The sequence below is a fragment of the Oncorhynchus mykiss genome, chromosome 12 (genome assembly GCF_013265735.2).
Source record: "Oncorhynchus mykiss isolate Arlee chromosome 12, USDA_OmykA_1.1, whole genome shotgun sequence".
Lineage (NCBI taxonomy): Eukaryota > Metazoa > Chordata > Actinopteri > Salmoniformes > Salmonidae > Oncorhynchus > Oncorhynchus mykiss.
In genome coordinates, this window is record NC_048576.1 from 8,214,810 (window position 1) to 8,227,817 (window position 13,008).

The following is a 13,008-nucleotide window of genomic DNA, read 5'->3' on the forward strand; positions in this document are numbered from 1 at the left end:
CCACAGGCCACAACCAACAGCCTGATCAACTCTATGTGAAGGAGATGTTTCACGCTGCATGAGGCAAATGGTGGTCACACCAGATTCTGACTGGTTTTCTGATCCACACCCCTACTTTTTATTAAGGTACTGTATCTGTGACCAACAGATGCATATTTGTATTCCCAGTCCTATGAAATCCATAGATTAGGGCCTAATGAATTTATTTAAATTAACTGATTTCCTTATATGAACTCAGTAAAATCTTTGAAATGGTCACATATTCTGTTCATATTTTTGCTCAGTATAGTTTAATGATTTAGTATGTCCCTTTAATTCACCAGAAGGAATTAGGCAAATGTGTAGTTTCAATATGACTCAAAAACCATCATCCTTTAGGTTTAGGATAACGAAGAAAAACACTTTTACAACACATGAAATCCCTGAAGCCATTTTCTAACCCCACACAGTGTAATTTCAGCAGTGGAGGCTGGTGGGAGGAATTATAGGAGGACATGCTGATTAGAATGGAATAAATAAAAAACACATTTTTTTGACTCCGTTCCATTAATTCCATTCCAGCCATTACAATGAGCCCGTCCTCCGATTGCTCCTCCCACAAGCCTCCACTGAATTTGAGCCTGTGTTGTGGGGTAGCTAGTCATGAGGAGCTAGTCATGTGTCCTGCTGCACATCTGTAAACTTCATGTGTGATGTGAACTCCCCCTGCTTAACTGTGACCCTAGTCTTGTTTATCCCACACTGCGGAAAGAGAGAGGGACACCTGACCATTGTGACTGAGATAAAAATAAGAAAGTTCTTGACTATATACAGACTCAGTGAGCATTGCTATTGAGAGAGGCTGCCATAGGCAGACTTGGCTCTCAAGGGAAGACAGGCTATGTGCACACTGCCCACAAAATGAGGTGGAAACTGTGCTGCACTCCCTAACCTCTTGCCAAATGTACAACTATATAAGATACACATATTTCCCACAGATCACACAGACCCATAAACAATTTGGGAAAAAAAGTAAAACATTGATACACTCCCATATATGTTAGGTGAAATACCCCAATGTGCAATCACAGCAGCTAGATGTGTGGCCTGTTGCCATGAGGAAAGGGCAACCAGTGGAGTACACACAATATCGTAAATACCACCACAATGTATCTGTTGATTTATCTTCCCCTACTATTCGTACTACAACTATTAGCACATGACTAAAACACTGTAGATAGCTGCTATTATAACACTTGATGTCTTTCTCATTTTCAAACCTGTTTACTGTTCATCTCTAACAGTTTGTTGTTGAACTTGTCTTTGTTTCTTCTCACTTGTGTTCATTGTTTATTTCACTTGCTTTGGCAATGTAAACATGTTTCCCATGCCAATAAAGCCTGTTGAAATTGAATTGAATTGGGAGAGAGAGAGACCCTACTACACAGTCAGGGAGCCAGAGAGAGAGAGAGAGAGAGAGAGCTATTTCACTTGATTTGGCAATGTAAACATGTTTACCATGCCAATAAAGCCCATTTTAATTGAATTGAATTGAATTGAAAGAGCGAGAGAGAGAGAGAGAGAGAGAGAGAGAGAGAGAGAGAAAGAGAGAGAGAGACAGAGAGACCCCACTTCACAGTTAGGGGGCCAGAGAGAGAGAGAGAGAAAGAGAGCTATTTCACTTGATTTGGCAATGTAAATATATGTTTCCCGTGCCAATAAAGCACTTTGTTTTCCAAAGGAAGCTGGCCCTGTGCCACAGCCGGAAGCATTGCTTTAGTGTCTCATGGAGGAGCTTTAACGCAAATCAGCATGACAACCCTGGAATGGAATGCAAAGCTTTTTTTGTTTCACAGGGAGATAATGTTAAATGGTAGCTAAATGCAACTGATTCCCATGTGTTTTTTGAAGTCTTAAAATGTGGAATGTTCAGTTTTGGGGATGAGCCCTAGACTTAGATGTATATCTTGTTCAGCCTGTAAATGAGATCTGATGCTTATTGTGTGCTATACACGTGGCTATATGTCACATAGGGATCATATGGTTAGATGTAAAGATGCCTGGATAGAAATATGATCCTGAGTGTGTTTAGAAATCAGGACAAAAACACTGGGCTGGAATAAAACCAATCAAATGTGTGCCTCGCTACTGGATGGCATTGGGCCAAGGCTCTTCAGGCAAGCAAATAATGTCTGTGAGCTGTGCAGCCAGCCCTTAATACGCCCAGAACGAAGTCTGCCTGCCTAAGAAAGGTCAGTCACTGGACACGCTCCCTCCCTCCCTCCCTCCCTCCCTCCCTCCCTCCCTCCCTCCCTCCCTCCCTCCCTCCCTCCCTCCCTCCCTCCCTCTTTTCCCTCTCTCTCTCTCTCTCTCTCTCTCTCTCTCTCCCTCCCTCCCTCTTTCTCTCCGTAGGGCTGTCTGGCAGGCTGCCAAGAGCCAGAGCAGATAGAAATCTGTCTGCGTCCTAAATGGCACCCTAGTTCACTACTTTTCCCCAGTTTTCTATATGGACCCTGGTCAAAAGTAGTGCACATTTTGGACGGAACTCCCCCTCACCTCACAGGCTGGGCTGTGTTAGGGCCTTACCTCCCGCTCTGCTGTTCTGCTGCTGTGCTCTGGCTGAGGGATTACATACAGTACTGCTGCCAGGAACTATTTATCCGGAGAAGTGTTGGAATACGCAGGTCGCTCAGGGGTGGGAGGGTGCCTCGTTCGAAGTGTGTCACAAATAGGCTGTAACTTATTGGCTGTGGGGCGGTGGAGCTTCGTCAATCCTGACATTTAGAGTCAGGCCCCGAAGGCTCTCTCTCTCAGCCTCTCGCTAACATTATTATTGCCTTCCCAGCTGACATCAAACGTTTTCCACAACTTTAGAGAACGTTCCCTGAAGAGTCTCGTTAGGTCATTACCTAATGTTTTCATATGAATGTTCCAGCGACATGCAAGAACTGTTTCCAAGAGACCATTCCTTTAATGCTTAACAGAACTTAGCCAGAATGTGGTTACCATGTTCTAGAATATTAAATATTCTGTTCTCGACAAGTTTCATGGGAACGGTGCAAGAACATTCCTGTGTACAGTTTTTTAAGGGTTAGGAGACTATTCCATCAACGTCCCACCAAACATACACAGAACACTGTTGCCATGTTCTAAGAATATAAAATATTAATGTTCTAGAATCTTTCCATGGGAACGTTGCAAGAACATTCCTGTGTATCAGTCATCAAGATGTTGCCCTTGATGGTATACATATTTTCAAGCATAGTGGTGGCTGCATCATGTAACGGGTATGCTTGTAATCGTTAAGGACTGGGGAGTTTTTCAGGATAAAAAGAAACGTAATGGAGCCAAGCACAGGCAAAATCCTAGAGAAAAACCTGGTTCAGTCTGCTTTCCACCAGACACTGGGAGATGAATTCACCTTTCAGCAGGATAATAACATAAACACAAGGCCAAATCTACATTGGAGTTGCTTACCATGAAGATAACGAATGTTTCCGGGTGGCTGAGTTACAGTTTTGACTTAAATCTACTTTAAAATCTATGGAAAGACCTGAAAATGGTTGTCTAGCAATGATCAGCAACCAATACTTTTAAAAAAAATAATTGGCAAATGTTGCACAATCCATGTGTGGAAAGCTCTTTGAGACCCAGAAAAATTCCCAGCTGTAATCGCTTCCAAAGGTGCTTCTACAAAGTATTGACTCAGGGTTGTGAATACTGAAGTAAATTCGATATTTCTGTATTACATTTTTTATACATTTCTAAGAACATGTTTTCACTTCGTCATTATGGGGTATTGTGTGTAGATAGGTGAGACATTTTTTTATGTAATCTATTTTAAATTCAAGCTGTAACACAACAAAATGTGAAATAAATCAAGTGGTATGAATACTGTGGCACAAGGTGCTGTATCTAGGGTTCTATATCATGAGCTCTTTAATCCCACCCCTCTGCTACTCTCTGTCCATCCCACCTATCATGAGCTCTTTAATCCCACCCCTGTGCTACTCTCTGTCCATCCCACCTATAACGAGCTCTTTAATCCCACCCCTCTGCTACTCTCTGTCCATCCCACCTATCATGAGCTCTTTAATCCCACCCCTGTGCTACTCTCTGTCCATCCCACCTATCATGAGCTTTATAATCCCACCCCTCTGCTACTCTCTGTCCATCCCACCTATCATGAGCTCTTTAATCCCACCCCTTCTGCTACTCACAGTCCATCCCACCTATCATGAGCTCTTTAATCCCACCCCTCTGCTACTCTCTGTCCATCCCACCTATCATGAGCTCTTTAATCCCACCCCTCTGCTACTCTCTGTCCATCCCACCTATCATGAGCTCTTTAATCCCACCCCTCTGCTACTCTCTGTCCATCCCACCTATCATGAGCTCTTTAATCCCACCCTGTGCTACTCACAGTCCATCCCACCTAGCATGAGCTCTTTAATCCCACCCCTCTGCTACTCTCTGTCCATCCCACCTATCATGAGCTCTTTAATCCCACCCCTTCTGCTACTCGCAGTCCATCCCACCTATCATGAGCTCTTTAATCCCACCCCTGTGCTACTCTCTGTCCATCCCACCAATCATGAGCTCTTTAATCCCACCCCTCTGCTACTCGCAGTCCATCCCACCTATCATGAGCTCTTTAATCCCACCCCTCTGCTACTCGCAGTCCATCCCACCTATCATGAGCTCTTTAATCCCACCCTCTGCTACTCTGTCCATCCCGCCTATCATGAGCTCTTTAATCCCACCCCTCTGCTACTCGCAGTCCATCCCACCTATCATGAGCTCTTTAATCCCACCCCTCTGCTACTCGCAGTCCATCCCACCTATCATGAGCTTTATAATCCCACCCCTCTGCTACTCGCAGTCCATCCCATCTATCATGAGCTCTTTAATCCCACCCTTGTGCTACTCTGTCCCTCCCACCTATCATGAGCTCTTTAATCCCACCCCTGTGCTACTCGCAGTCCATCCCACCTATCATGAGTTTTTAATCCCACCCCTTCTGCTACTCGCAGTCCATCCCACCTATCATGAGCTCTTTAATCCCACCACTTCTGCTACTCGCAGTCCATCCCACCTATCAGGAGCTCTTTAATCCCACCCCTCTGCTACTCTCAGTCCATCCCACCTATCATGAGCTCTTTAATCCCACCCCTCTGCTATTCTGTCCATCCGACCTATCATGAGCTCTTTAATCCCACCCCTCTGCTACTCGCAGTCCATCCCACCTATCATGAGCTCTTTAATCCCACCCCTCTGCTATTCTGTCCATCCCACCTATCATGAGCTCTTTAATCCCACCCCTCTGCTACTCGCAGTCCATCCCACCTATCATGAGCTCTTTAATCCCACCCCTCTGCTACTCGCAGTCCATCCCACCTATCATGAGCTCTTTAATCCCACCCCTGTGCTACTCGCAGTCCATCCCACCTATCATGAGGTCTTTAATCCCACCCCTCAGCTACTCGCAGTCCATCCCACCTATCATGAGCTCTTTAGTCCCACCCCTCTGCTACTCTCAGTCCATCCCACCTATCATGAGCTCTTTAATCCCTCCCCTGTGCTACTCGCAGTCCATCCCACCTATCATGAGCACTTTAATCCCACCCCTGTACTACTCTGTCCATCCCACCTATCATGAGCTCTTTAATCTCACCCCTCTGCTATTCTGTCCATCCCTCCTATCATGAGCTCTTTAATCCCACCCCTCTGCTACTCGCAGTCCATCCCACCTATCATGAGGTCTTTAATCCCACCCCTCAGCTACTCGCAGTCCATCCCACCTATCATGAGCTCTTTAATCCCACCCCTCTGCTACTCTGTCCATCCCACCTATCATGAGCTCTTTAATCCCACCCCTCTGCTACTCGCAGTCCATCCCACCTATCATGAGCTCTTTAATCTCACCCCTCTGCTATTCTGTCCATCCCTCCTATCATGAGCTCTTTAATCCCACCCCTCTGCTACTCGCAGTCCATCCCACCTATCATGAGGTCTTTAATCCCACCCCTCAGCTACTCGCAGTCCATCCCACCTATCATGAGCTCTTTAATCCCACCCCTCTGCTACTCTGTCCATCCCACCTATCATGAGCTCTTTAATCCCACCCCTCTGCTACTCGCAGTCCATCCCACCTATCATGAGCTCTTTAATCCCACCCCTCTGCTACTCTGTCCATCCCACCTATCATGAGCTCTTTAATCCCACCCCTCTGCTACTCACAGTCCATGTGAATTTAAGTATGCTCTCTCTAATTCTCTCTTTCTCTCTTTCTTTCTCTCTCTTGGAGGATCCGAGCCCTAGGACCATGCCTCAGGACTACCTGACATGATGACTCCTTGCTGTCCCCAGTCCACCTGGCCGTGCTGCTGCTCCAGTTTCAACGGTTCTGCCTGTGATTATTATTATTTGACCATGCTGGTCATTTATGAGCATTTGAACATCTTGGCCATGTTCTGTTATAATCTCCACCCGGCACAGCCAGAAGAGTACTGGCCACCCCACCTAGCCTGGTTCCTCTCTAGGTTTCTTCCTAGGTTTTGGCCTTTCTAGGTAGTTTTTCCTAGCCACCGTGCTTCTATACCTGCATTGCTTGCTGTTTGGGGTTTTAGGCTGGGTTTCTGTACAGCACTTTGAGATATCAGCTGATGTACGAAGGGCTATATAAATACATTTGATTTGATTTGATGGCTAGAAAGGCTGGGTTTGACGTTGATCGCCAAACGAGCAAGGAGAGGAGCCGACCTTGATCCCCAACCTTGTCAGCTCGGGGATTCGTTCCAGTAACCTTTCAGTTAGCCCAACGCTCTAACCGCTAGGCTACCTGCCGCCACACATTTTTTTATTTTATGTGCCATGCGTTTCGCCAGGATTTTTAGCAACATTTAAGTATTTTTTTATGGACTGGATCTTTATACATTACCCCTGGCTCCTGTTTCAGTAATAGTGCAATCAGACCTTCTTGCTGAACACGAGATAGTAAAAATGATTTATAGGAGTAGTTAAAACATGCTAATAATGGATCTTTGAGGACATACACATTTTTTAGGGCATCAAGCCCTGGGGTTTTTCTGGACTGAAAGGATTTAATTGCCTCAAGAAGTTTGTCCTCTGTAAGTTCACACAGGTCTTAATTAAGGTGTTAATTTTACATGATTATTATGAGGAAATAAATCCTTACAGTTAGCATCATTCAGTGGAGATGGAGGAGACTGAAAATAAAACATATGTTTAAAATATTTTGCTTCCTCTTTCAAAACATAGTTTGTTGAATCGTGTATGACTTCGTCATTTGTAACGAGTTTCTGTAAATCATTTTGAAGTTGACGTTTTTCATCCAGTTCGCTTTATTTTTGTAGTAAATTGCACTCGATCGTTCTTCTTCCAGTTCTTTTGTTTTTCCTAACTTATTCTGTGCCTCTATCGTTCAGTTGTTATTGCTACCTGTGCTATTAGTTCCTCTATTTCCTTAGTCTCATCTCTTTTGGACAGAAACTGAATTTGTTTTAAAGATGAGTAATTGAATTGAATGGCTTCTAAAGGTGCATTTGAAAGTATCCCATACAACAAGGGGATCGGTATTGAAGCCTCCATATATCTACAGGTTGTAATGTGTCCATGATAGTTGTGATCTCCTTAAGTGCACGAGGGTGATAGTTTGTAGTGTGATCTCCTTAAGTGCACGAGGGTGATAGTTTGTAGTGTGATCTCCTTAAGTGCACAAGGGTGATAGTTTGTAGTGTGATCTCCTTAAGTGCACGAGGGTGATAGTTTGTAGTGTGATCTCCTTAAGTGCACGAGGGTGATAGTTTGTAGTGTGATCTCCTTAAGTGCACGAGGGTGATAGTTTGTAGTGTGATTTCCTTTCTGGTCCATTGAAGTACTCAAAACCTGTGTTATAATCTTCCAAAAATAATAATAGGCTTGTTTGTTGATTCTGATAGATTCTTATAAATCATTTAGAGGATGTGTGGATCATTATTTGTACCGTATACAGTGCCTTGCGAAAGTATTCGGCCCCCTTGAACTTTGCGACCTTTTGCCACATTTCAGGCTTCAAACATAAAGATATAAAACTGTATTTTTTTGTGAAGAATCAACAACAAGTGGGACACAATCATGAAGTGGAACGACATTTATTGGATATTTCAAACTTTTTTAACAAATCAAAAACTGAAAAATTGGGCGTGCAAAATTATTCAGCCCCCTTAAGTTAATACTTTGTAGCGCCACCTTTTGCTGCGATTACAGCTGTAAGTCGCTTGGGGTATGTCTCTATCAGTTTTGCACATCGAGAGACTGACATTTTTTCCCATTCCTCCTTGCAAAACAGCTCGAGCTCAGTGAGGTTGGATGAAGAGCATTTGTGAACAGCAGTTTTCAGTTCTTTCCACAGATTCTCGATTGGATTCAGGTCTGGACTTTGACTTGGCCATTCTAACACCTGGATATGTTTATTTTTTAACCATTCCATTGTAGATTTTGCTTTATGTTTTGGATCATTGTCTTGTTGGAAGACAAATCTCCGTCCCAGTCTCAGGTCTTTTGCAGACTCCTGTATTTGGCTCCATCCATCTTCCCATCAATTTTAACCATCTTCCCTGTCCCTGCTGAAGAAAAGCAGGCCCAAACCATGATGCTGCCACCACCATGTTTGACAGTGGGGATGGTGTGTTCAGCTGTGTTGCTTTTATGCCAAACATAACGTTTTGCATTGTTGCCAAAAAGTTACATTTTGGTTTCATCTGACCAGAGCACCTTCTTCCACATGTTTGGTGTGTCTCCCAGGTGGCTTGTGGCAAACTTTAAACGACACTTTTTATGGATATCTTTAAGAAATTTCTTTCTTCTTGCCACTCTTCCATAAAGGCCGGATTTGTGCAATATGCGACTGATTGTTGTCCTATGGACAGAGTCTCCCACCTCAGCTGTAGATCTCTGCAGTTCATCCAGAGTGGTCATGGGCCTCTTGGCTACATCTCTGATCAGTCTTCTCCTTGTATGAGCTGAAAGTTTAGAGGGATGGCCAGGTCTTGGTAGATTTGCAGTGGTCTGATACTCCTTCCATTTCAATATTATCACTTGCACAGTGCTCCTTGGGATGTTTAAAGCTTGGGAAATCTTTTTGTATCCAAATCTGGCTTTAAACTTCTTCACAACAGTATCTCGGACCTGCCTGGTGTGTTCCTTGTTCTTCATGATGCTCTCTGCGCTTTTAACGGACCTCTGAGACTATCACAGTGCAGGTGCATTTATACGGAGACTGGATTCACGACAGGTGGATTGTATTTATCATCATTAGTCATTTAGGTCAACATTGGATCATTCAGAGATCCTCACTGAACTTCTGGAGAGAGTTTGCTGCACTGAAAGTAAAGGGGCTGAATAATTTTGCACGCCCAATTTTTCAGTTTTTGATTTGTTAAAAAAGTTTGAAATATCCAATAAATGTCGTTCCACTTCATGATTGTGTCCCACTTGTTGTTGATTCTTCACAAAAAAATCCAGTTTTATATCTTTATGTTTGAAGCCTGAAATGTGGCAAAAGGTCGCAAAGTTCCAGGGGGCCGAATATTTTCGCAAGGCACTGTAGATTAATGAGACAGATTTATTTATCGTCCATTTTGAAAAGGATTGGAACGTATACACTTGGTGTCAGGAAGCACGTGCAGAAGGTTTAATGATAAGAAGGGTAGATAACAAAAACAGGAGAAGCGTATTGAATGTGACAAAAAATCAATACTGCCTGAACACAGACGCTACTGTGGGCTAAATAAAGGGAGAGTAATCAAGGTGATGATGAGGTTCAGATGTGCGTAACAACAATAAGGGAGCAGGTGTGCATAATGATGATTTCCAGGACCGGTGGTTGGTAGACCCCCCCCCCCCTCCCCCCCGAGCTTCTCCATGAAGGCTCTCCATACCCGCAACGTGAATTGGGGGCAACGGTCGGAGACGATAGGGCTGTAGGGAGACCGGAGAGAGGGATACAACGGCAGGATTTGGAGAATCTGTCCACAACAACCATAACAGTGGTGAAACCATCAGACGTGGGAACATCAGTAACATAATCTATGGCAGATGGGACCAAGGCCGCTGAGGCACGGGAAGGGGAAGGAGTTTCCCTGCTGGAGCGTGCCAGGGAGATTTGGTTTGGGCACATTTGGAGCAGTTGACGTAGCGGGCGACATCTTGCGCCAAGTTGGGCCACCAGTACTTTGCAGAGATGGATTGAATGGTGAGGGCGATACCTGGGTCTCCAGCTGCAAGGGACGTGTGGGCCCAGGTCAACAGCCAACACCTACGTGGGGATGTAGGTGTGCTCCCGAGGGCAGGTAGCAGGTGCGGGTTCCTCCCTCTCAAGCACGGGGACAACGATTTGGGAGGGCGGAATGAAGGACACACTCAGAACTGGAACCTCTCCCGAATTGTGGCTTTGATGTTCTTTGAGCCTGGGCAATATGACAGGGTGAAGAAAAGGGCCCACCTTGCTTGGAGCGGGTTCAGCCGTCTCGCTGTCTGCATGTACTCCAGGTTCCGATGGACTGAGGCATCCACCGCCCACCACCAAGGGTAGCATAGGACTCATCGGCTGCAGGACTCCACACCAACTTACGGGACTTACAAGAATGTTCAAAGTTGTCATCAAGACAAAGGGTGGCTACTTTGAAGAATCTCAAATACAAAATATATTTTGATTTGTTCAATACTTTTTTGGTTACTACATGATTCCATATGTGTTATTTCATAGTTCTGACATCTTCACTATTATTCTGCAATTTACAAAATAGTAAAATAAAGACAAACCCTTGAATGAGTAGGTGTGTCCAAACTTTTCACTGGTACTGTATATAAAGTGTAATATTGGGATATAAACTCAAAATGTAATATATTTCAACTCTATATCTGACATGGTACAGGTATAACATTTTTTTAAAGCCCATAACCATGTGTGTGAGGTGTATACTTTTGTTTCAAAGTAGATTTGTTTAAGACTACCCAGAATCCCTATGCGTGGCCCTGATTTAGCCCACTGCAGAAAAATAAGTAAATAAATAAGTTTCAACATCATTGTAAAGCCCTCTTTCGACAAAGTAATTTCTGAAGATTCACATATATTTCATTGTGATCAGTGATTCATTTAATCATGGCAAGGCGACTGGAAACATGACCGAATACAAACAGTGTAGTTATTCCCTCCACAAGGCAATCAAACAAGCTAAGCGTCAGTATAGAGACAAAGTAGAGTCGCAATTCAACTGCTGAAACGAGACGTACAGTTGAAGTCGGAAGTTTACATACACTTAGGTTGGAGTCATTAAAACTCGTTTTTCAACCACTCCACAAATTTCTTGTTAACAAACTATAGTTTTGGCAAGTCGGTTAGGACATCTACTTTGTGCATGACACAAGCAATTTTTCCAACAATTGTTTACAGACAGATTATTTCACTTATAATTCACTGTATCACAATTCCAGTGGGTCAGAAGTTGACATACACTAAGTTGACTGTGCCTTTAAACAGCTTGGAAAATTCCAGAAAATTATGTTATGGCTTTAGAAGCTTCTGATAGGCTAATTGATATAATTTGAGTCAATTGGAGGTGTACCTGTGGATGTATTTCAAGGCCTACCATCAAAATCAGTGCCTCTTTGCTTGACATCATGGGAAAATCTAAATAAATCAGCCAAGACCTCAGAAAAAAAATTGTAGACCTCCACAAGTCTGGTTCATCCTTGGGAGCAATTGTCAAATGTCTGAAGGTACCACATTCATCTGTACAAACAATAGTACGCAAGTATAAACACCATGGGACCATGCAGCCGTCATCCTGCTCAGGAAGGAGACACGTTCTGTCTCCTAGAGATGAACGTACTTTGGTGTGAAAAGTGCAAATCAATCCCAGAACAACAGCAAAGGACCTTGTGAAGATGTTGGAGGAAACAGGTACAAAAGTATCTATATCCACAGTAAAACGAGTCCTATATCAACATAACCTGAAAGGCCATTCAGCAAGGAAGAAGCCACTGCTCCAAAACTGCCATAAAAAAAGCCAGACTACGGTTTGCAACTGTACATGGGGACAAAGATCGTACTTTTTGGAGAAATGTCCTCTGGTCTGATGAAACAAAAATAGAACTGTTTGGCCATAATGACCATCTTTATATTTGGAGGAAAAAGGGGGAGGCTTGTAAGCTGAAGAACACCATCCCGACCGTAAAGCACGGGGGTGGCAGCATCATGTTGTGGGGTTGCTTGCCTGCAGGAGGGACTGGTGCACTTCACAAAATAGATGGCTTCATGAGGGAGGAAATTTATGTGGATATATTGAAGCAACATCTCAAGACATCAATCAGAAAGTTAAAGCTTGGTCACAAATGGGTCTTCCAAATAGACAATGACCCCATGCATACTTCCAAAGTTGTGGCAAAATGGCTTAAGGACAACAAAGTCAAGGTATTGGAGGTGCATAACAAAGCCCTGACCCCAATCCTATAGAACATTAATGGGCAGAACTGAAAAAGCGTGTGTGAGCAAGGAGGCCTACAAACCTGACTCAGTTACACCAGCTATGTCAGGAGGAATGGGCCAAAATTCACCCAACTTATTTCGGGAAGCTTGTGGGAGGCTACCCGACGAAACGTTTGACCCAAATTTTTATGAGGATTAAATGTCAGGAATTGTGAAAAACTGAGTATACATTTATTTGGCTAAGATGTATGTAAACTTCCGACTTCAACTGTATGCGCTGTACTGCAGTGGCAGCTGTGCCACCAGAGACTCTGGGTTCGCGCCCAGGCTCTGTCGTAACCGGCCGCGACCGGGAGGTCCGTGAGGCGACGCACAATTGGCCTAGCGTCGGTTGGGTTGTGTATCGGAGGACGCATGACTTTCGACCTTCATCTCTCCCGAGCCCGTACAGGAGTTGTAGCGATGAGACAAGATAGTAGCTACTAACAATTGGATACCACGAAATTGGGGAGAAAAAGGGGTTAAATTAAAAAAATATT